At 45.4% G+C, this 25,456-nt stretch overlaps 1 protein-coding gene across 4 annotated transcripts in view; it reads left to right on the forward strand.

Annotated features, from left to right (window-relative positions):
- SLC16A5 (solute carrier family 16 member 5) overlaps positions 1-25,456 on the forward strand; it is a 140,741-nt gene that overhangs the window by 67,181 nt on the left and 48,104 nt on the right. The window contains exon 1 of one of the 4 annotated variants that reach the window (XM_040330075.1): positions 7,680-7,719. The exons of 2 other annotated variants lie outside the window; for them this stretch is intronic. The gene's annotated coding sequence lies outside the window, so the exon portion shown is untranslated. Of the gene's footprint in view, positions 1-7,679; positions 7,720-23,872; positions 24,053-25,456 lie in introns of those variants that run through there. One more of the 4 variants, XM_040330074.1, reaches the window with a different exon arrangement.

Genomic DNA, 25,456 nt, shown 5'->3' on the forward strand with positions numbered 1-25,456 from the left:
GTTTCCCAGGGATAGGTGGAGACACACGTGGTACACCCCTGTACAGGGTGCCCTTAACAAATATGAACTTTTATGAACATTTATGAACAGCACGGCAATATATTTGATGCCTAGTTCTCCCAAAAATCTAGCAAAATATACTTTGCCAATCCCCTCACAAATAATAAGAGGGGAGAAGGAACTGGGTTTAAAAAAAAAAAAGGTGAGAGGAACTCCCCCATCCATCAATGGTTACAGATGGGTTTGTGTTCGGATTCTAGATCCGAAATAGGAACATGACAAAAAAATGTTAGTTAGTCCTCATTCAGGTGGGACCTTTGTCCTTGATTTTCTTCGCCTTTCCTTTTTTCCACATTGGGGATTGTGGGCTTATGTTGGAAAGCGTGACCTCCTGAAACTGGGTATCCCTTGTGCCGGGTCGCGGGCAAAGTCGCTTAGATAACATAAATATTTTACAGGTTTCTTTATTGGTTTCTCTCCTCTCTCTGCTGTCCTGCCAGTTTTCTCCTGTGTGGTAAAGACTTGTTGCTGTCTGCACCACTGCTGTGCTGTGTGTTCCCGGGGTTTAGACAATCTGACTGGTTTTGTCTTCTGTCTGCCTCTGGAAGGCTGCCTGGACTCATCTGCTGCTACTTAAGTAAGTAGATAAAATTGATGGGTCTTAAAGCGGATCTCCACTCTAAAGTGGAGTCCCGCTGATCGGCACCCTCCCCCCCTCCGGTGTCACATTTGACACCTTTCAGGGGGGAGGGGGGTGCAGATACCTGTCTACAGACAGGTATCTGCACCCACTTCCGGCCCTACGATACGGGCAAAAGACGGGTTTTTTCCTCGCTTCCCGTCCGTGCCCCGTTGTATGCTGGGAACACTCGGCTCCCAGCACACAGCGGGAGCCAATCGGCGGGCGCAGCGCGACTCGCGCATGCGCCGTAGGGAACCGGGCAGTGAAGCCGGAGCGCTTCACTTCCTGGTTCCCTCACCGTGGATGGAGGGGGGAGCAGCAGGGTGACGAGCGATCGGCTCGTCATCTGCTGCGATCGGCGCTGGACTCCAGGACAGGTAAGTGTCCTTATATTAAAAGTCAGCAGCTGCAGTATTTGTAGCTGCTGGCTTTTAATATATTTTTTTAGTGGCACATCCGCTTTAAAGAGACAAGGTATCTGTTTTTTTTTTTCTTGGTGACAGAATTATGTTTTTTCCATATTGTTTTTTGCACATATGAGCTCACCACACCTGTCAGTGGCACAGAAGATTAGCAAAGGTATTTTCCCATAATGACGGAGTTAAAAGCTCATTGGTGAAGAATGGGAGAGATCTGATGAGACCAATTTATAGTAAAGGTCTCCAAACTTTATCCAATGACGCTGGTTGATGCATGTTTAAGCAACGCACTTCCAGGAGTGGATGGGGCCTGCCATCATCAGGTGTGCAAGTGTCTTTGCCTTTTAATACCTTTAGGAATCCCACGGGTTGAACAAATTTACTTAAGGCTGGTTCACACTGTATGCAGTCCAATGCAGTCAAAAATGCATGAACAGTGTTTACCATGGATTCCAATGGCCTAAATCACACCAGTGCAGTGTACAGTCTACTAAAGGAGAGCGTGTTGCATTTTTTTTCTCTATTGAATGTATCTATAACATGGCAAACACATTGAAAAAGCACCTGAACACCTCAAAAGTGTGCATGCAGAAAAACCTCTTCAACTCGGAAATTGTGGTGAACTGGTCTGCAGACTTGCAGAAAATGTATACTGTGGCAGCTTTTGGCCTGTTGATTAGTGACAGTGATGCTTAAAGCATTAAGAAATGGCTTTTAATTCAAGTGGAACTTGCGGGAGTGGGCATGGTTCGAGAGGACTTGAGCCTGGCTGCTGACTTTTGGCCGAGGCTTTAATAGACCTAGTTCTAGGGCTGGCACATTCAGTCAAAGCCATGAGAGCTTTGTGGTTGCACCACTGGAGGGTGGATGCTTCCACACAAGCCCTTTGTAACATTCTCCATAATAGGAGGTTGTTGTTTGGCAAAGCACTGGACAAAGCGAGTGACAGAAGACAAAATCTAATAGGCCAGGCTGAAATTTACCTGATCACAATGAAGGGGGCTCAAACTTCCTGTGTACATGGGAATCCAATCCAGAGCAGGCTGCTAGACATTTGAAAAATCCTTTCATTCATGACCAAAAGATCTTAAAAGAAGGAATTACTGCAAGATTACATATAAGAATTATACTGCAACAGGTTCATAGTGCTGGTGGCAAGCTCGAGTCCATGCAAACAGTCATGGCGATAGTTCAGCATGAGGACTAGTTAGTCAATCAACCTGCCCGACGTATACTTCCATATACCAATCAGTGTGTAACACCAGAGACATCTGAGATTTGCAGTGACTGACTGTCACTTCCAGTTTAGGTGTTTGCCATTTTTTAAATTTGGCACTGCACTAAGAAACTTTTTGAACATTTTAAAGGCAGTAGTGGCAGTAATTCGTCTTTGAGGGTAAGGCCCTGCCATTACTTGGACAATGTTTTGATTGTCGCAGGTGTAAGCCAGGAGCCGGCAAAGCATCACAACCTTGACCTAGAAATCATTTTCCACGTTAAGTCGACAAGTGAACAAACAGAAAAAGCAGTTAACCCCTTCTTAAGCTATGAAGGATCTTGGAGTAGTTTTACATACCAAAATATGTCAAGAGGTTTTCCAAAACTGCAATTGAAAATGTGCGTATGAAGAGTCATGGAGACAGCATTTGTCAGCGAGGGATTGAATTTTCCCCATTGGGACATTTTACAGCAGCCATTCCAGCGCTGGCTTGGGCCAGGTGGCACATTAGGGGGGGGGGGGGTCTTTTCAATTTGCCTTCCTCTGTCAATGGAATGAGCTGCCTATGGATTAAAGTCTTTGGGCCAGATCCACATAGCGAGTACGCCGGCGTATCTACTGATACGCCGGCTTACTTTCAAATTACCCGCGTCGTATCTTTAGTTTGAATCCTCAAACCAAGATACGACGGCTTCTGGGCTCGATCCGACAGGCGTACAGCTTCGTACACCTTCGGATCGTAGGTGCAATACTTCGGCGCCCGCTGGGTGGAGTTCGCTTAGTTTTCCGCATCGGGTATGCAAATGAGCTTTTTCCGACGATCCACGAACGTACGCGTGGCCGTCGCATTCTCTTACGTCATCTCTAGTCGGCTTTTTCCGGCGTATAGTTAAAGCTGCTATTTTGCGGCGTATAGATAGACTTGCCATGTTAAAGTATGGCCGTCGTTCCCGCGTCGAAATTTAAATTATTTTTTTTTTGCGTAAGTCGTCCGTGAATAGGGATGGACGTAAGTCACGTCCAAGTTCAAAAAATGACGTTGTTGCGACGTCATTTCGCGCAAAGCACGGCGGGAAATTTCTAAACGGAGCATGCGCAGTTCAGTCGGCGCGGGGACGCACTTCATTTAAATGAATCACGCCCCCTACCCGCCGATTTGAATTGCGCCACCAGAAATACACTACGCTGCCGTAACTTACGGCGCGAAATCTTCCTGGATTTGACTTAAAGCCAGGTAAGATACGGCGGCGTAGCGTATCTCTGATACGCTGCGCCTATCCAATTCTATGTGGACCTGGCCCTTTGTGTCTGCACAAATTAGCAAGAACTGGAGATTTGGACACCAGTGTGCCTCTTTTGCGGTGTGTCTCTCAGCCCAGGAGATGGAATAATTCTGACGTCGAATGCCAGTCTGCCTCCAGTCTGAAGACACAAGTGCAAGGTCATTGGAGCCTAGTGGAAGGCAGATGCTCTGACTGACTTAAATGTAACGCAACTTTTTTCTAGCATTGCAAGCCTTTCAGGATCTTTCTACAAGGGGCCTGAGTGAAGTTGATTGACAACAAGACAGCAGTAGCTTACATTGCCCACCAAGGGGGCACCAAGTGTCTGTCTTTTACTGTACTCTACTTTTTATAACAAAAATATGTCACTGGACGGAGAGCTGCTTATAGATAGTAATGCCTCGTACACACGGTCGGACTTTCCGAGAGAAAAAGTCAGACAGGCTTTTTTTTCTCGGAAAGTCGGGCTGTGTGTAGCCTCCATCTGACTTTTTTGGTCGGAAGTCTGACGGACCTTAGAGAACCTGTTCTCTATCTTTCCGACGGACTCACGGCAGACTTTTGCATGGTCAAAAGTCTGACCGTGTGTACGAGGCATTAAAGGCAGTCTACTTACTGGGAAATGAGAATCCACTAACAGATCAGTTAGGCAAATTATTTTCCAACAATAATGCCGTGTACACACGACCGTTTTTCATGACGTGAAAAATGCAATTTTTTTAATTGGTCATTAAAAACGATCGTCTGTAGGCTCCAGAGCATTTTTTCTCAATGTGATTTGAACATGCTCTAATTTTTCTTGTTGTTTTTCACGTCGTGAAAAACGGTTGTGTGTAGGCTTTAACCACTTAAGGACCGCCTAACGACGATATACGTCAGCAGAATGGCACCGCTGGGCACAATCACGTACCTGTACGTGATTGTATAAAGCCCAGCGGTGGGTCGCGGGCACGCGCCCTCGGCACGCTCCCGCGACCCGTTTCGAAGCTCCGTGACCTCGGCCGCGGGACTCGTGGACCCGATCGCCGCTACAGTGTAAACACGGCTTCCCCGTTCTTCACTGTGGCGCTGTCATCGATTGTGTGTTTCCTAATATAGGGACGCACAATCAATGACGTCAGACCTACAGCCACACCACCCTACAGTTGTAAACACACTTCAGGGAACACATAACCCCTTCAGCGCCCCCTTGTGGTTAACTCCCAAACTGCAACTGTAATTTTCACAATAAACAATGCATTTTAAATGCATTTTTTGCTGTGAAAATAACAATGGTCCCAAAAATGTGTCAAAATTGTCCGAAGTGTCCGCCATAATGTCGCAGTCACGAAAAAAATTGCTGATCGCCGCCATTAGTAGTAAAAAAAAATAATTAATAAAAATGCAATAAAACTATCCCCTATTTTGTAAACGCTATAAATTTTGCGAAAACCAATCGATAAACACTTATTGCGATTTCTTTTACCAAAAATAGGTAGAAGAATACGTTTCGGCCTAAACTGAGGAAACATTTTTTTTTATATATGTTTTTGGGGGATATTTATTATAGCAAAAAGTAAAAAATATAGCATTTTTTTCAAAATTGACGCTCTATTTTTGTTTATAGCGCAAAAAATAAAAACCGCAGAGGTGATCAAATACCACCAAAAGAAAGCTCTATTTGTGGGAAAAAAAGGACGCCAATTTTGTTTGGGAGCCACGTCGCACGACCGCGCAATTGTCAGTTAAAGCGACGCAGTGCCGAATCGCAAAAAGGGGTCTGGTGGTCTTTTACCTGCATTTTGGTCCGGGTCTTAAGTGGTTAACAACGGGAAAAACGGCGCATGCTCAGAAGCAAGTTATGAGACGGGAGCACTTATTTTGGTAAAACTAGCTCAGTTTCTGCCAGAAATTTCGACCATATGTACACGGCATAATAGTTCACTTCTGCTGTTTTGGAGGACATTGAACAGGTGTGCGTCAGTTGGAAAATTCTGGATCTTTGAGCTGACAGTTTTTTGTGGAGGTCCTTTTCCCATTTGTCAAGGAAAACCGGTTAGTCTGTTAGTGACAATGTTTGCAGGGCTTGGTAAAAGTAAGAAATATAGCGCAATAGTTTTGGGAGCGAGTTTTGGGTATCTCATGGACGTAATTTGTGAGAAATAACATATATATCTGTAGCGATACTCCCGTAGGAGCTGCTGATTAGTTTTGGGCCTACTCTCTGACCTATTCACCCCTGTAACAAGCTCGAACCCTCCCTTGACACAACCGGCAACTGATAATGTATTGTGATGTCCCTTGTTTGGCTAGGACCACAATGACACATTTACATACACAAGAATATGCAAGAATGTTGTTACCTTCTTCTCTGGATGCAGTTCTCAGGAGCAAACACACCTCACACAATTAATATAGTAAACCAAGGGTAACTTTACTTGGCATCAAAGAGATAAGGAAATAAACAGCAGATTAAACACACATAAACATATATATATATATATAGCTGACCCTGCAGGCACCCCTGCAAGGGTCAATAAAACAAACTAAAACGTTAATATTACTAAGTCTATAAGTAACTACGGATGTTCTATGCTCGCAAGCTCCCCTAGTGGGCAGTTCTGTAAACACAATTGCATGCAACCTTGGCCAGGCCTGGCTCAAATAGCTTCAGAATGTTTCCTCAGTGATGAAGTCTATGATGAAACGTTGGTGCACTTAACTTATTTGTAATCCAAGGGGATTTAAACTCAGTCAAAAGGGGTATGATAACACAGGTGCTTGTGGACCGATCCTCCGGTCAGCATCAATCGATTTTGCTAGCGTCACTTTTGGATGTTAGGCCTCTGAGCTAGATCAGTGAGCAATACGTGACTCTGGTATATGGAGTACTATTAGTCATAAGGCTGAGGTAATGTTGAAACTTGGGCAAGTGCCCTCTCACCCAGGCAGGCCCAGTCCGCCTGAATCCCTCACGAAAGATGCGCCGAACAGTCACTGCTCCGCAACACACAGTCTCCGGTATCCAGCTCTCCACTGCTACAATCGTCAGCTGGGGAGTTTCTCTGGTCTCTTGGAAGCACGAGCCGGAGGCACTTGGTATTGTCTTTCTCCGGATGGCTGGTCTCCATATGGATCCCTGCTCAGGCTTCAGGCCTAACTGCTTAGCTGGAGAGCTCTCCCTCGTTCCGCAGAGGGAAGAAGGCCGATCCCAAGAGAGCGAACTCGGCTCCTCCTCGCCTTTAAGTAACCTCCCCCATAAAGCTGTGCGGGGGTGCAATGTTATATGGGAAGCCAATGCATTCTGGATAACGCAGTCTATTCCTACTACTGCCAATGGAGTCCTTTTCTCCTAATCCTTCAAATCCCACAATGCATTGCTTTAGAAAAATAAACACATATGTCCAACGTGACTGGAACTCCCGGGAATTCAGGTTTACATAACTATCAATAGTCCACGATAGTATGACCCCGCTACATATCATACAATTATTCCATAAACACATACCACATACACTGCATATATCATTTAAGGAAAATATGCTTATAAAAAAGTTTACTATTTGTCAATAAGAAAAAAAAAAAAAATGTCCCCGGATTTTATTTTAAAAATCGGATCACCTTACGCTAGTACCTGCATGCAAGGATGGTTTCATAGGATGCTGCAAGAGAAAGAAGCCATGCTGAAACATGAAACCTAGTGATTATGGCACCAGCTTAAACTGGTACATAGGCAAGGATTAAAAGATAAAGCAGCTGCATACTTAGTGATTAAATCAGCTGCTGAAAGTGCTTAAAAACAATTCAAGTTTAAAGTTCAACTAAACTCCTTCAATCAACATTAGCTATTTCTAATCCTTATGCTGCTAACAGTAAATAGATAGGAAATTATATCATATTTACTTGTTTAAAACCTTTTTATTTTTTATTTCTTCAGTTACTTATTGGTTTCCAGGCCTAACCAAAATTATGTCATACATCCCAGCTAAGCACACCATCCATGCTGGCATTCCTGAGCTAATGGAAGATGGATTCCAGGAAGTAAATGCTACATCATCTGCCCTTACTCAAGATGGCTACGGCCAGAAATGCTAGGGGGTGTTTTCAAAGTGAAAATAAAGCATGAAGACATGGATGGTGAGTTTTCTTGGAATAACAAAAATGAATTGAATAACATTTTCAGTGCGCGGTGCTCAGATGCAGTGTAGTTCAGCTTTAATGTTACATTAGTTATGGTAAGCATATCTCCCCCCCTTAATATTACAGAGAAAGGAAAAGTAGGGGTAGGATTCTTCAGCAAATAAAACGTAAGTAAAAAGGTAAGCAGCAATATTTATGCTATGTGAATGGGAACATACTGTAGAACAAATATATAATAGCCGTTAACCCAATGTGGCTACAAAATATGAAATACACTCTAAGGACTGGTTTTGGGTTTAATATAAACAGTCCAAGTTAGCTAAAGGGTCACTAAAGGAAAAAAAAAATGTATTTAAAATAACAAACATGTTATACTTACCTCCACTGTGCAGTTCGTTTTGCACAGAGTGGCCCCGATTCACATCTTCTGGGCTCCCTCGGGGGCTGTCTCTGGTCCTCCCCGCAAGAACTCATCACATTCATGCGAGAGAGCTTGCATGGTGATGAGTCCATGCGGGCGCGCTCCCGTGATACAGTGAGTGGCCATAGCCGCTCACTGTATCACTCGGCCCCTCCCCTCGGCGCGCCGCGTCACTGGATGTGATTGACAGCAGCGCCAGCCAATGGCTGCGCTGCTCTCAATCCATCCGCTCTAGCCAATCAGCGGCCAAGCTGAGAGGCAAAGAGGATCTCATGACCAAGCGCGGGACTTTCGAGGGGTCAGGTAAGTAAAACGGGGGCTCGGGGGGGGGGGGGGGGCGTCATCATCAGATGTTTTTTCGCCTTAATGCATAGATTGCATTAAGGTGAAAAAATTGTTTTCCTTTACAACTCCTTTAAGGTTTCCTTGTGACAAGTAATTTGCTGGCCTGGCAGATAAAAATCAATGTGTTGCCAATGTTGTAACAGGAAAGAGATCGCAGGGCTGATATTTCTTCTTGTTAACATAAATGCAGTTGTGTCTGACTCAGTTATGAAGTAATTAGAGTATATGTATGTACTGTATCTACATATATAATGTAGACGTATAAGTGCTGCCACCATTGCTGCAGAGGTTAAAGGAGTGGGGGTCAATCTGTCAGTGCTCAGACCATACGCCGCACACTGCATCAAGTTGGTCTGCATGGCTGTCGTCTCAGTAGGAAGTCTCTTCTAAATATGATGCACAAGAAAGCCTGCAGTTTGCTGAAAACAAGCAGACTAAGGACATGGATTACTGGAACCATGTCCTGTGGTCTGATGAGACCAAGATACACTTATTTGGTTCAGATGTTGTCAAGCATGTGTGGTGGCAACCAGGTGAGGTGTACAAAGACAAGTGTGTCTTGCTTACAGTCAAGCATGGTGGTGGGAGTGTCATGGTCTGGGGCTGCCAGTTTTCTAACGAGAAATTCCCCCTGTCGAATAATGCCCGCCCGGTACTGCACATGCTCAGTGCTTGCACAGTACCGAGCTGCGAAAAGCCTCCGAACCATGGGCGTCCGCTTCATAGGGCAAGGGGTGACAGGCAGAGAGAGGTGAGCTGTTGGCCGTGGCGTTGCAAGGGGGGCGGAGAGTGGTCTGGTGCGGGGTGACACCACTGCACCTGACCAACCATCCCCTTCTCTCACGGCCGTGGGCTGTCTGAGCGGTCCCTGGCTGGATGTCACACAGGCACAGCGAGCAGAGTGAAGCAGCCTCCCCCTCCAGTGTTTATGTGTACACTGGGGAGGGAACCTGCTGTCCCTGTGCCGCACTGATCTGAGGTACTGAATGGGATGGGGGAGGAGGGTCCAACTGTGCTAAAGGGGGGGTCCATCTGTGCTGAAGGGGGGGTCTGTACTGAAGTGGGTATGTACTAAAGGGGGGGTCCATCTGTGCTGAAAGGGGGTCTGTGTGGAATGGAGGGTCCATCTGTGCTCAATGGAGGGGTCTGTGCAGAATGGGGGGGTCCATCTGTGCTGAATGGGGGGGTATGTTACATAGTTAGTCAGGTTGAAAAAAGACACAAGTCCATCCAGTTCAACCATAAAAAAATAAACAAACAAAATAAAAAAACACAGTACAATCCCATACACCCAACTCCATACCCACAGTTGATTCAGAGGAAGGCAAAAAAAAACAGCAGAGCATGATCCAATTTGCTACAGCAGGGGAAAAAATTATTTCCTGATCCCCCGAGAGGCAATCGGATTTACCCTGGATCTACTTTACCTACAAATCTTAGTACCCAGTTATATTATGTACAATTAGGAAATAATTTTTTTTTTTTTTGAAAAGCCTATGGCGTGTGAACACACCCAAAAAACTCCACCCGGTGCAGAAAAAATGTGCACACACATAAAGAGTGTTCACAAAAACGTGCAGACGGGTGCAACGTCAAGTGGTCCTCCTGTGAAGAGGGACCCATAACCCTGATCCCCCGGGGCGTTAGGCTCCAGACGGGGACTGAGGTACTGTGGTCCGAGCAACCGAAGCCGACACGGACCCAACTTCCTCGGAGGGACTGCCGAAACAGAACCCTCCCAGTACTAGGTGGGGCTCCCCCGAAGGGAGACCCCATGAGAGCAGGCGAACTAAGCCAGAAGGCCATGTCCACCCACTCCCAAGACGTTCAGGGCTGGCCCGAGGACCCGCACCCTACTAATCACACAGTGACAAAACGTGCACAACAAAAAAAGACAAAAAAGTGACAAACACAGGCTTAAATAAAATAAAGTGGGGGAAGGGATAGTGGAGAGGAGAGTGAAAGAAGTGGCCATTGTGGTGAATATCCAGGCCTTTCTTAAAGCAATCTACTGAGCTGGCCAGAACCACGTCTGGAGGGAGTCTGTTCCACATTTTCACAGCTCTGTGAACAGCTTACTGTGAAGAAACCTTTCCGTATTTGGAGATGAAATCTCTTTTCCTCTAGACCAGGGGTGTCAAACTCAAATTCATCGGGGGCCGCATTAGCAGTATGGTTGCCCTCAAAGGGCCGGTTTTATCTGTAGGACTAGGTGTCCACTATTATCATAAATAATTGTCACTGCATTTTTTTATTACTGGTTTTATGGGGTGCAGGGTTCAGGAGTTTGATGCGAATGGAGCGCAGGTTTAAGGAGTTTGCTGCATATGGAGTGCAGGGTTCAGGAGTTTGCTGCATATGGAGTGCAGGGTTCAGGAGTATGCTATGGACTGTGTGCAATATCTGACCTCTGCACCCTCCACTCTCCTTCCATCCTCCCTTCCACCCTGGGATGGGATGAGATGGGATGGGGTGGGGAAGGATGAGATAGGATGGGGTTTGGTGTGTGTGGAAGTCTTTCAGATCTCATTGGGTGAGGGATAGAGAAAAGGGGAGTGAGTGAGAGAGACAGGGAGTGGAAGAGAGAGAAGGGGAGTGGGAGAGAGAGAGAAAGAAAGAAGGAGAGGGGGTGAGTGAGAGAAAGAGGGTGGTTGAGCGAGAGAGGGGTGGATGAGAGAGAGAGGGGGTGGATGAGAGAGGGAGAAAGAGAGTGGGTGAGAGAAAGAGGGTGGTTGAGAGAGAGAGAGGTGGATGAGAATGAATGAATGAAAACTTATATAGCGCAGCACATGCGAACTTAATCGCCTCTGGGCGCTTGTTGTTCCTGTCTCCTTTGGTATCAAAAGAGATGAGTCTTGATCTTTCTCCTGAACGCCAAGTGGTTCTCCTCCAACCGAATGCTGGTTGGTAAAGCGTTCCATAGTCTAGGCCCTTGGACCGCGAATCTTCTTTCTCCTTTGGACTTGTAGTTGGCTTTCGGTATCTGGAGGAGATTTTGATTGGTGGATCGCAGAACGCGATTGGGATTATGAGCTTTTATTTTTTCGCATAGATAATGGGGAGCATTCCCATAGATACATCTATGCGTTAGACAGAGACCTTTAAAAGTGATTCTGTCTTTTACTGGTAACCAGTGAAGGGTTCTCAGTGAAGGTGAGATTGATTCCCAAGGTTTTTTCCCAGTCACAAGTCTAGCGGCCGTATTTTGAACGACTTGTAGACGAGCGATTTGGTACTTGGGGAGTCCGAGGTAAAGGGCATTTGCATAGTCCAATCTTGAGTTTACAATAGCTCCCACCACGACCGCTATGTCTTCCTTGGGAATAAAAGAAGTAAGTCTGCGTAGTAGGCGCAGCAGATGGTGAGATCCGCTGACTATTGACCCTATTTGTGCATCCATTGTCATGTAGGAGTCGAAGATGACCCCAAGACTTTTGACTTTGGCGCTAGGGGTGATGATTTTGCCCAGAATGGGCGGGGGGGTCTAAGTTGTTGCAGGTTGATTCATACGCTTGGCGTGAAACAGGAGAAGTTCTGTTTTCGCTCCGTTGAGTTTAAGATAACTCTTTGTCATCCAGTCCTCTATCAAAGAGAGGCATGTCTCTAGATTGAGGTGATGATCCTTTTTATTGCAAATGCGGAAATATAGTTGCGTGTCGTCTGCATATGAGTGGTAGAGCAGTTTTTGACTGCTAATAATCTCAAAAAGAGGGCGAAGATAGATGTTGAATAAAACCGGCGACAGGGGGGATCCTTGAGGGACTCCGCGCGATAATGTGCGTTTCTCAGAAGTGAAAGGTCCTAACTTCACTATTTGCGATCGGTTTTCCAAAAAAGAGGAGAACCGAGATAAATCGCCTTCTGCGACTCTGGCTACTTCAGCTAGCCGAGTCAATAAAAGATTGTGGTCTACTGTGTCGAAGGCTGCGCTTAGGTCCAACAGAACCAGAAGACAAGATTCTCCTTCGTCTGCGGCCTCGAGAGCGTCGTCCCATATTTTGAGCAATGCGGTTTCTGTCCCGTGTCCAGGCCGGAATCCCGATTGAAATTAATCAAGTAGGTTGTAGGTATCTAGATGCTGTTGCAGCTGTTGTACCACTACTTTTTCCATTACCTTTGAGAGTACATTTAGGCCTGTTATTGGACGACGGTGGAGTGGGTCCTTGGGGTCCAGGTTGGGTTTCTTCAAGATGGGTCAAATTATACCCTCCTTCAACTGGGAGGGCACTATGCCTTCCCTGAAGGATTGGTTGATAAGCTGCGTGATAGGAGGTGCCAGGATGTCGGCGCATTCCTTCAGCAGTTTAGTGGGGATGATATCATTCGGCGCAGTGCTGTTACGCAGAGTACCGATGATATTTTTAGTGGCATGGATAGAGATAGGTTCCAGCGTGAACTTACCTGCTTGTGGTGAATTACTGCAGGTATTGTGTAAATCATTACGGTGAGGGTTGAGGGGGGAATTATTTTGCTGAATGCTTTGTCGGATCCCCTCGATTTTATTAATGAAGTAATCCGACAATTCACTGCAAAATTCTTGTGAGTCCGAATTGGGGGCTTCAAGACATCCTGGATTCATGGTCTGAGTGACCAACTTGAAGAGTTCGCGTGGGCGATTAAGGGCGCTGTTGATAGCCTCGGAAAAATAGTTTTTCTTGGCTTTGAAGATTTCTTTGTGGTATTTTCTTGTTGTTGCTTTGTAGACGATGAGGTTCTCATCTGAAGAGCTTCTTTTCCAGACGGCTTCCGCCCTTCTGCGCTCTTGCTTCAGTAATGCCAGTTGGTTGTTGAACCAGCTGGAATTATTTTTCCGGATGCGGGTTTTACGTTTCGGCGCTATTAAGTCGGCTGACTGTAAAAGGGCTGTGTTTATGGTATCCAGTGTTTCTTCAGCCGTTTGATGCGGCTGAATTGTATTTATTTCTTTCCTTAACGTGGCTTTGAAGAGTTCCGAGTGGAGCTTCTTCTGACATCTAGTCCAGTGTGTTGTCACTGGATTTGATGTTTTAGTTAAGGGTGGGAAATCGGAAATAATGAATTTAATTGCATGGTGATCTGTCCATGGCAATGGTTCATTTTCCAAGATTTTTATTTCCAGATCTTGTCTGAAAATAAGATGGAGTGTGTGACCTGAAGCATGTGTGGGCCCACATACTAGTTGTTGTAGCCCTAATCCTTCGAAGTGATCAATGCAGGCGTCGGCAACGGGGTCTTGCGGGGAGTTGGCCCAAAGATTGAAGTCCCCGAGCAGCAAAAGGTGTTTGCTGTTAAGGGTATAGGTGGAGATAAAGTCCGTCAATGATGAGAGAAACTGCGATTTTGGGCCAGGTGGCCTATAGCAGAGTAGAATCCAGACGGTCTCCTGGGAGTTTGTTTGTAGTTGCAGGGTAAGGGTTTCCATGAATGGAAGAGGGTTTTGAAGGACAGGTTTAGTGATTGCAAGATGAGTCTTATGGATCATCACCAGTCCTCCTCCTCTTTGCCCTATTATGTTTTCAGTTATGATACGATAGTTTTCTGGCACCAGTTCTCCTAGAATGGTGTTGCAGTCGGCTGTAAGCCAGCTCTCTGTAATAAAGAGGCAGTCTAAATCGTATTGTAGAATGAAATCATGGATTTCCAGTCGGTGTTTTACTGCCGATCTTGTGTTGATCAAAGCACATGATATATGCTTAGGCTGGGGTAAACGACTGCGATTTTTGATAGTCGATCGTCGATCGATTTTCAAAAGTTGCTCAGTTCTTAGGACTTTTTTAGTGATGGCTGATAGTATTGCGGCAAATTGCCTCAAATCCCCAATGGTTTCTGCAGAATATTGCAGATTAACCATAGTCGCCAAACACCAGGGGGAGGAGGGAGGGGGGGATTATCAAGGATTAACTTAATCCTCGATCCTGACTTGGTCCAGAGGAAGGCAAAAAAAACCCTGGTCGTGCTACGCCAATATGCTACGACAGGGAAAAAAAATCCTTCCTGACCCCTTGAGAGGCGATCGGGCGAACCCTGGATCAAGTACAAATGGTATTTGAGAAAAGGGGGAGTGGGGCTAGGGTGTTGCAAGATGGCCACCACTCCGGCTGCAAAGAGCCAAGGTGGTGACCTCAAGTGGGGCAGGGGGGGGATTGCCAACTGGTAGTTATTGAGTCAGGAGATGGTGGTAGGTGACCCAATTACAAGGGGGTAGCAGGCTGGTATCTGGAGGGGAGGAGCGGGGGGCCACTCGGTCGCGGCGATGAAGGTGGGGGGCACTACGTATCTACATCCCGTGGGCCACACGTCCTACTCCTAGGAAGCGGGCGTCGGTAGCTGCCAGGATGCAGTTCTAGTCCTAGGGAAGTGGGGGGTCCAGCTGGTGTCCGGGGGGATTGATAAACAGCTGGCAGGTCGCGGCGATGAATAGGGGGGGGAATGAGAGAGAGCGAGAGGGGGTGTGGATGAGAGAGAGGGGGGGTGGGAGAGAGGGAGAGAGGGGGATGGATGAGGGAGAGAGAGGGGGGATGGATGAGAGAGAGGGGGGGATGGATGATAGAGAGAGGGGGATGGATGAGAGAGAGGGTGGATGGGAGAGGGGGGTGGGTGAGAGAGAGAGAGGGGGGATGGATGCGGGAGATGGGTGAGGGAGAGAGGGGGATGGATGAGGGAGAGAGAGGGGGGATGGATGAGAGAGAGAGGGGGGATGGATGAGAGAGAGAGGGGGGGTGGATGAGAGAGGGGGGATGGATGAGAGAGAAAGAGAGAGAGGGTGGATAAGAGAGAGAGGGTGGATGAGAGAGAGGGTGGATGAGAGAGAGAGAGGGTGGATGAGAGAGAGAGAGGGTGGATGAGAGAGAGAAGGGGATGGATAAGAGAGAGAGTGGGATGGATAAGAGAGAGAGAGAGAGGGGGTGAGTGAAATTGACCCCCCTAGCCTGGCATGCAGTTCTTTCTGTCCCAGCCCCTGTCTGTGGTGGGTGGGTGTGTGCGATGCACCTACCTCCCACCCATCCTCGTCCCCTGGGCACTCAGCCAGACACCGGCCGGTCTTCTCTTTTGGTTCCGAGGCAGTGAGTCGGGGCGAGAGGAGGAGCCTGCCTGGGCCCTGGAGGAGGACCGACCGTCGGAGATGTCGTGGCCCGGGCCTGAAATTCACTGCAGTGCAGGGCAGGCAGCTGGAGGTCGGGACGGAGCAGCGGAGGTCACTCACTGGGCTGCTGCTTGGCAGTGGGGTGGAGGTCGGAGGGCTCGGTCTGCGCCGCGGTAGGTGAGCTGTCTGACGATGCTGAGCCGCTCTCTCTGCTGCAAGAACCGCAGCTGGAGGAGGAGGAGAGGAGGTGGGGGTGGAGTCGGAGTCTCAGAGAGAGCAGGGCATGATGACGTCACTGGTTGCTACACGCCAAGCGGGGTGGCCCTAGCAACCAGTGATTTTTAATTACAGCGCAGTGAGTGTGGCAGGCATTCTGGGATACTCTATTGTCCCGGATTGAAGGCTCCCGGGACATGGGACAAAAATTTAAATCACGGGACAATCCCGGGCAAAACGGGACACGTGGTCACCCTAGGTGGCGACCTACCTGGCGTTGCGCGGGCCACATGGCAAGTTCTGGCGGGCCGGATTCGGCCCGCGGGCCTTGTGTTTGCCACCCCTGCTCTAGACGTAAAGAGTGCCCCCTTGTCCTCAGTGTTGACCATAAAGTGAATAACTCAACACCAAGTTCACTATATGGACCCCTTACAGTTGTGTTCAAAATTATTCAACCCCCCAGTGCTGTAAAGGGTTTTAGGGAATTTAGTGTACATTTGTAATTGTATTCAGAATGAAATCCTACAAGGACCTCTTAAAGAACCATATGCAACTAAAATGACATCAATTGGTTTTGTAATACAGTAGTAAATGTTTATTTTGTGAATTCTTCATTTACACAATTATTCAACCCCTTAAAGACTACCACTCTGAAGAACAGAGGTTCATTGAAGTGTTTTCAATCAGGTATTGAAAACACCTGTGGATGTCAGGGAGCAGCAATAAAGCCTAATAAGCACCAATCAGGCAGCTTTAAAATGACTGTGATAGCTCCTTCTAGACATTTACTGGTGTGGTTACAAACATGGTGAAGTCAAGAGAATGGTCCGGGAAGACAAGAGAAGAGGTGATTACTCTTCACAGGAAGGGCAATGGCTATAAGAAGATTGCAAAGATGTTAAACATACCAAGAGACACCATAGGAAGCATCATTCACAAATTCAAGGCAAAGGGTACTGTTGAAACACTACCTGGTCGTGGCAGAAAGAAGATGCTGACTTCGACTGCTGTGCGCTACCTGAAGCGTAGAGTGGAGAAAAGTCCCCTTGTGACTGCTGAGGAACCGAGAAAAGATTTGTCAGATGTGGGTACTGAAGTTTCTGCTCAGACAATACGGCGCACAACACTGCGTAATGAAGGCCTCCATGCCAGAACTTCCAGGCGCACCCCGCTGTCTCCAAAGAATAAGAAGAGTCGACTGCAGTATGCAAAAATGATGTGGACAAACCACAGAAGTTTTGGGATTGTGTTCTGTGGACTGATGAAACAAAATTAGAAGTGTTTGGGCCCATGGATCAACGCTATGTTTGGAGGAGGAAGAACAAGGCCTATGATGAAAAGAACACCTTGCCTACTGTGAAGCATGGCGGGGTGTTAATCATGCTTTGGGGCTGTTTTGCTTCTGCAGGTACAGGGAAGCTTCAGTGTGTGCAAGGTACCATGAATTCTCTTCAGTACCAGGAGATAGTGGATAGCAATGTGATGCAGTCCGTCACAAACCTGAGGCTTGGAAGACGTTGGACCTTTCAACAGGACAATGATCCCAAGCATACCTCCAAGTCCACTAAAGCATGGTTGCAGATTAAAGGCTGGAACATTTTGGAGTGGCCATCGCAGTCACCATATAAGTGGAAATAGAGGGCGCTCAATACTAAACACAAAACTTAATTGGTGCTAAAGTGTCAAAAACCAAAGTCAGCAACCTGATCCGTGATTAGATAATTGAATTAACATATGTGAACAATAGTTCTAAAAAAATAATTAATAAATAAAGTCCCAAAATATTGCAGACAGCGCTGCACATTAATAAAAATGTGATTCAAAGTGATCAAATATGAAGAGTCTTTTTTTAAAAATCCAAACGAAGAAAAAGAAGAAAATTTATCCAAAAATCTTCAGTTAGAGTGATCTTCTTAAAAGGGGAGAAAAGGAAGGGTGCCACCACCACATTTATATCTTCAATTCCACCCAAGGTGTAAGTATATAGATTGCTCTTACCAGAGCTTGTTGACCACTTTAGTGAAAAAGATGGTCACACAAGCTTATGCAGGATTGTGCCTGCGCACATGAGGATAAGGGAAAACCGATAATAGATCCAGGAACTCCAGATAGGATATATGTATAAAAGGAAAACCAAAAGAGATGCCAATAGCGTGATAACGTTTAATTAAAAATAAATTAAAAACATGGAAAACAGCCAAATGGCCTCTTACTTAGAAGGGTGCCCACCCGGCACTGAGGCTGCAGACTTGCTACCGCCAATATGCGGTTCGAATTATCGGCTCAAGGGGAGGAAGCTGCCGCCGTCACACCACCATCGAAACCTCACTGACAACACTCTAGAGCGGGGGGACGTCACGTGACCAGGACCGCCTCCGATTGAGAACCTCTGGTGGGACTTAAAGAAAGCAGTTGCAGTGCGCAAGCCTAAGAATGTGACTGAACTGGAGGCTTTTGCCCATGACGAATGGGCGAAGATACCCGTAGATCGCTGCAAGACACTTGTGTCAAGCTATGCTTCAAGTTTAAAAGCTGTTATAACTGTAAAAGGATGTTGTACTAAGTACTAAGATTGAATGTCAACTGGGGGTTGAATAAAACTGATAATGATGTGAGCACAGAAAAAACATTTGTGGTTATTTCATTATAAATGTTATGTTATATTTGTCTGACCTACACGTGCCTCTTTGATTTAATTGTAAGCAGGATGACTGAATGATCAAAATCAATGTCAAACTGGGCAAAACAATCAATTTCAGTGGGGGTTGAATAATTTTGAATACAACTGTATATATTTGTACATGTTGATCATATCCCCCCTTATTCTCCTCTAACCAAGAGTGAATACATTTTGTTCTTCTAGTCTTTCCTCATAGCTGAGCTCCTCCATGCCTCTTATCAGTTTGGTTGCCCTTCTCTGCACTTTCTCCAGTTCTCCGATATCCTTCTTGAGAACTGGAGCCCAAAACTGGATTGCATATTCCAGATGAGGTCTTACTAATGATTTGTACAGGGGCAAAATGAGTCCATACCTCTCTTAATACAAGAAGGGACTTCGCTTTGGAAACCGCAGCTTGGCATTGCATGCCATTATTGAGCTTATGATCCACCAAAACCCCCAGATCCTCCTCCACTACAGATCCCCCAGTTGTACTCCCCCTAGTATGTATGATGCATGCATATTCTTAGCCCCCAAGTACATAACTTTACATTTATCAACATTAAACCTCATCTGCCACTTAGTCGCCCAATTAGACAGAGCATTGAGGTCGGCTTGTAAATTGGAGACATCCTGCAAGGATGTTATTCCACTGCATAGCTTGGTGTCATCTGCAAAGACAGAAATGTTACTTTTGATCCCAGACCCAATATCATTTATAAATATATTAAAAAGTAAGGGTCCCAGCACTGAACCTTGGGGTACACCACTGATAACCTTGGACCATTCAAAGTAAGAATCATTAACCACGACTCTCTGAATTCTGTCTTTCAGCCAGTTTTCTATCCATTTACAAACTGATATTTCCAATCCTGTAGACCTTACCTTACACATGAGCCGTGTGTGCGGAACTGTATCGAACGCTTTTGCAAAATCCAAGTATATCACGTCCACAGCCATGCCTCTGTCCAAGGTTTTACTTACCTCTTCATAAAAAGAAATCAGGTTTGTCTGACAACTTCTGTCTTTCATGAATCCATGTTGTCTGCTGCTTAAATAGTTTGTTTCCAGCAAGAACTCGTCCATGTGGTCTTTTATTATTCGTTCCAGCATCTTCCCAACTATAGAAGTTAAACTAATAGGTCTATAGTTACTTGGTAAAGACTTTGTTCCCTTTTTAAATATGGGCACCACATTGGCCCTGCTCCAATACAGTGGTACTATTCCTGTCATTAATGAGTCCCTAAATATTAGATACAGTGGCTTTGAAATTACAGAGCTCTATTCTTTTAGGATCCGTGGGTGGATGCCATCTGGTCCAGGTGCTTTATCCACTTTTATTCTGTCTAAATATTTCTGGACCATATCACTTTTGAGCCATTGTGGATCATTTGGGGCTGTGTCACTCCCACCCCCATTATGGACATGAGCTCCCCCATGCTCCACTGTATACATAGAGCTGAAGAAAGCATTTAATAAATTGGCCTTCTCTTTGTCCCCAGTCACCCACTCTAGATTATTTTGTAAGGGGCCTACATGCTCGGACTTCACCTTTTTACTATTAATATATTTAAATAATTTTTTGGGGTTTGTCCTATCTTTTGCAATCTGTCGTTCGTTTTGAATTTTTGCATCCTTGATTTATTTTTTCCATATCCTGTTATATTCTTTGTAACGTTTAAACGACACTAGTGTTCCTTCATTTATATATTTTTTAAAAGCTATCTTCTTATTTATAGCTTATAGTTTATAGCTTTTTTTAACTTTGACCGTGAGCCAGGACCACCCCTGTGCTGAAGGGGTGGTCCATCTGTGCTGAAGGGGGGTCCATCTGTGCTGAAGGGGGCGGGTCTGTACATTCTCTAGGCTATATTTATATGCCCCCCCCCCCCCCCCGAAAACATTTCAGCGGATGCCCATGCTCAGATGCTCCGAACATCTGAATTGACGATCAGCTGTGCCTGCACAGAATAGCCGACATTGTGCCACATGCTCGTTCAAGTCTGCAAGGGGAGATAGTAACTCTTGTTTAAAATGTCAGTTTTGCCACATTTTATCTGCTGTGTTTTTCAATAGCCAAAAACGAAAAACGCCTGTAAACAAAACACGGCTAAACGCCTATTTACGGCTAAACGTCCATTTAGCAGCAGCAGTGTACAAGAGGCCTAATGCCGCGTACACACAACCGTTTTTAATGGTTTAGAAAAAACAACGTTTTTTTCAACCTGATTATTGTTAAGCCGGCCTTGCCTACACACGATCGTGAAAAAAAATACTCTAGCAAAGCGCGGTGACGTACAACACGTACGACGGCACGATAAAGGTAAAGTTCCATAAAGATGGCGCCACCCTTGGGGCTGCTTTTGCTGATTTCGTGTTAGTAAAACTTTGGTGAGAGACGATTCGCGCTTTTCAGTCTGTTACAGCGTGATGAATGTGCTATCTCCATTACGAACGCTAGTTTTACCAGAACAAGCGCTCCAGTCTCATAACTTGCTTCTGAGCATGCGCGTTTTTTTCACGTCGTTAAAGCCCACACACGACCATTTTTTACGATGTTAAAATGTGAAAATTTAGAGCATGTTCTAAATTTTTAATGGCCATTTTTTACGTTGTGAAAAATGCTCTGCAGCCCACACACGATCGTTTTTAACGACCTAAAAAAATGTCATTTTTTACATCCCGAAAGACGGTCGTGTGTACGCGGCATAAGAGTTCCCTTCACTGGAAATAAGGTGCCAAGCCCAACCCCTGAAAAACAACCCCACACCATAATCTCCCCTCCACCATATGATTTGGATCAGTGCACAAAGCAAGGTCCATAAAGACATGGATGAGCGAGTCTCGGGTAGAGGAACTTGACTGGCCTGCACAGAGTCCTGACCTCAACCCGATGGGACACCTTTGGGTTGAATTAGACTGGAGACTGCGAGGCAGGCCTTCTCGTCCACATCAGTGCCTGACCTCACAAATGCGCTTCTGGAAGAATGGTTATTCCCATAGACACACTCCTAATCCTTGTGGACAGCCTTCCCAGAAGAGTTGAAGTTGTCAAAGCTGCAAAGGGTGGGCCAACTCAATATTGAACCCTATGGACTAAGACTGGGGTGCCATTAAAGTTGATGTGTGTGTATAGGCAGGCATCCCAATACTTTGGTTACAAATTGATTGGAATTGATTGATAGGTAGGTCCTCATATTAGAAAGTTTTGGAAAATCAAAGTTGTTTGTACAAAGTTTTTATTATTATTATTATTATTAGGGCTGTGGAAATTAACTATTAATTCATCGCTTAATCTTTAATTTTTTTTGATCGATCAAAATTTGTTTGAACAATCAAAATTATTTTGATTGGTACTAACCTCTCCGCCGGCTTCCGGGCCTTCAGGGAGTTCCGTCGCAGATCCGGTGACATCACGGACACCGACCGGGCTTGCCGTGTCCACCTGAAGGGCTCCTTTGCTGTGCCTTCATATCTGCATGCCGGCGGGACCTTCCTATCTGCCACACACAAGGGCTGTTACACTTCCCTCTATCAACCTGGGAATCTACAACCATCCACTGGGAGTTGTGATAGTTCCCTTCATGGGACATCTACATGCCGACGGACTGGTGTTAACCTCTCCGCATCTGGATTCAGCAGTGGTATCGTTGTACACATTTTTATACCAGTATCATACTTAGCTACATGTTTTTATGACTGCTTTTGCCACCGTTTGGTATTACTCGCACCATTTTTACAGTTTATGTAGCTACATCGATTTTATCCCCAGTGCAATATTTATTTTGTTACCTACTTGAAGACTATAAAAGTTTTAATGCTATTCCCATCGAGCGTTGCCTTTGTGTGTTTTTTGTATCCTGCTATCCATTTTTCCAGTGGTTGATAGCTGCACTGGGAGTCAGCCTGCAAGGAGATCAGCTAAAAGTAGTTGGATCTGTATGTGCGTTATAATTAATAGAAATTAGTCGATTAACCACTTAAGCCCCGGACCATTTTGTTGCTAAATGCCCAGGCCAGGTTTTGCGATTCGGCACTGCGTCGCTTTAACAGAGAATTGCGCGGTCGTGCGACGTGGCTCCCAAACAAAATTGGCGTCCTTTTTTCCCCACAAATAGAGCTTTCTTTTGGTGGTATTTGATCACCTCTGCGGTTTTTATTTTTTGCGCTATTAACAAAAATAGAGCGACAATTTTGAAAAAAATGCAATATTTTTTACTTTTTGCTGTAATAAATATCCCCCAAAAACATATATAACATTTTTTTTTTTCCTCAGTTTAGGCCGATACGTATTCTTCTACCTATTTTTGGTAAAAAAAATTGCAATAAGTGTTTATCGATTGGTTTGCGCAAAATTTATAGCGTTTACAAAATAGGGGATAGTTTTATTGCATTTTTATAAAAAAATATTCTTTTTACTACTATTGGCGGCGATCAGCGATTTTTTTCGTGACTGCGACATTATGGCGGACACTTCGGACAATTTTGACACATTTTTGGGACCATTGTCATTTTCACAGCAAAAAATGCATTTAAATTGCATTCTTTATTGTGAAAATGACAGTTGCAGTTTGGGAGTTAACCACAGGGGGCGCTGTAGGAGTTAGGGTTCACCTAGTGTGTGTTTACAACTGTAGGGGTGTGTGGCTGTAGGACTGACGTCATCGATCGAGTCTCCCTATAAAAGGGATCACTCGATCGATGCAGCCGCCACAGTGAAGCACGGGGAAGCCGTGTTTACATACGGCTCTCCCCGTTCTTCAGCTCCGGGGAGCGATCGCGACGGAGCGGCTATAAACGAATAGCCGCGCCGTAGTCCCGGATCGCTCCTCGAGGTAAGCCGCCCGCCGCACGCAGCGGAGGGGGTCCCGATTGGACCCCTGACCCGTGGAAAGGCGGGGACGTATATATACGCCCATCTGCCTGTCCATGCCATTTTGTGGACGTAAATAGTCGTGTGGCGGGCGTTAAGTGGTTAATCGATTAAAAAAAAATTGATTATTCTAACACAAAAATTTTGATCAGTAACAGCCCTAATTATTATTATTATGGTACTTATATAGGGCCGTCAATTTACGCAACGCTTTACATATACAATGGTCAGATTGTAACTGCTTTAAATATTTTGGGATATATAAATACATATAATGCACATTCTCAGCTTCCCTATTGAAAAAACAACTTGTAAAAAAAAACAAAGACAGAAAAATGTATTCCGTTCCGATCAGCTGGCTGGATTCATGTTTTGTGTACACAGGTCACGGGAAATGGTGCTTTTAGTAAATACTGAATGAGTATTGTGTGACCTCTTGATTACTGTGTGTGAGGGGTGATGCCCACTACGCCCCACCCTATACCCAGTGTAACTCCAGTCTACGCCCTTGTATTACACAGATGCTGTGTCACGATTACCTGACGCCAGGTGTCCCTGGGATACAGGTGAAGGGGAGGGGTTGTCAATGAGCTCTGCATACCTACTTAGAGGGAGGAGAACAGTTATCACAAACTCCACAGGTAGAAGAGAGGCTTCAGGAATAGTGAAAAGGAGATGACTCAACCAGAAGTAATGTGGTGGTGTTAGTGTACCGCTGTACGCTGGGCTGTGTTGGTGCGTTGGATTGCAGAGGTATGCAGAAAGAAGAATGCTCATTAATCTATAATGGAGAGGGATGGAGAACAATAATGCAGGATGTGTAATGTGCGGGAGATGTTTGTCCTGTTACAGTTGATGTCCTTCTCTAGTCTTTAGTGTCAGTCTGTATGTTGGCGTGATGGAAATACGTGAGAATAGGGAACCAGCATGTTGACTATAAAGTTCTAGTTCCTGTTTGTACAAAGTGTTATCGAGTTAAAGAATTTCCCCGTAAACTAGGTTGTGGCGCGCAGAAGTGCGTCTGTGTAGGTAATAGTTCAAAAGCAACTTCACAAAATCCTACATTTTAAATGGCTGATAATCCTAATGTGTTGATATGTGAAATTGTATATGTGACTTCAAGTCTTTTAAACTATTCGTAGAAGTTTAATCTTCGGTGATTTTTTATTTTTTTCATCTTTTTTTTCCCCTAGTTTTAAAGAAAATTGTGTGTGTGTGTGTGTGTATATATATATATATATATATATATATATATATATATATATATACACATATATACACACACACATGCTAATGACATCCTTGATGCCTACTGTAAATTACAGTAGTAGATACATTGTAATAACTGGGCTTAAGCCTCGTACACACGGACCAGAATCTCGTCAGGAAAAAAACATTGTTTTTCCTGACGAGATTTTTGGCAAGAATCTCTTGCCGTCCGAGTGTGCAGACTCTCCTTTCAAACGAACTGCGGTTCTCTTGAAAGGCAAGAACGCGGTGATGTCATCGCGCACTCGTCACATTCGATGCAGTCACCGCCATCTTGCTGCAACCTGCCTAGGAAGCTACCGCGCATGCGTCAAAGTCATTTCAAGCATGCGCGGGTTTCCACGGCGACAGGTAAGTATACAGAAGCTCGGGTTTCTCTCCGGGAAACAGGCCGACGAGAAAATAGAGAGCAGGATCTCTATTTTTCTCGTTGAGATTCTGGGCAGATTCCAGATGAGAAACCTCAAAGCTTCGTACACACGCTCGTGCGTACGTACGTACGTACGTACGTATGAGGCTTTAGAGTGTATCTAAACCCAAAAGCAAACATGTAATATATTGCAGCTTACCAATTTGTAGATGTTTTTTATAAATGTGACTTCAAGTCTTTGGGCCAGATTCACAAAAGAGATACGACGGCGTATCTCCTGATACGCCGTCGTATCTCTGAGATACGATTGTCGTATCTATGCGCCTGATTCATAGAATCAGGTTACACATAGATAGCCCTAAGATCCGACAGGTGTAAGTGACTTACACCGTCGGATCTTAGGCTGCAATTCTAGGCCGGCCGCTAGGTGGCGATTCCATTGCGGTCGGCGTAGAATATGCAAATGACTAGTTACGCCGGTTCACGAACATCCACTTTGCCCGTCGCTTTAAATCTAC

The sequence above is a fragment of the Rana temporaria genome, chromosome 12 (genome assembly GCF_905171775.1).
Source record: "Rana temporaria chromosome 12, aRanTem1.1, whole genome shotgun sequence".
In the NCBI taxonomy this organism is placed as follows: Eukaryota; Metazoa; Chordata; class Amphibia; order Anura; family Ranidae; genus Rana; species Rana temporaria.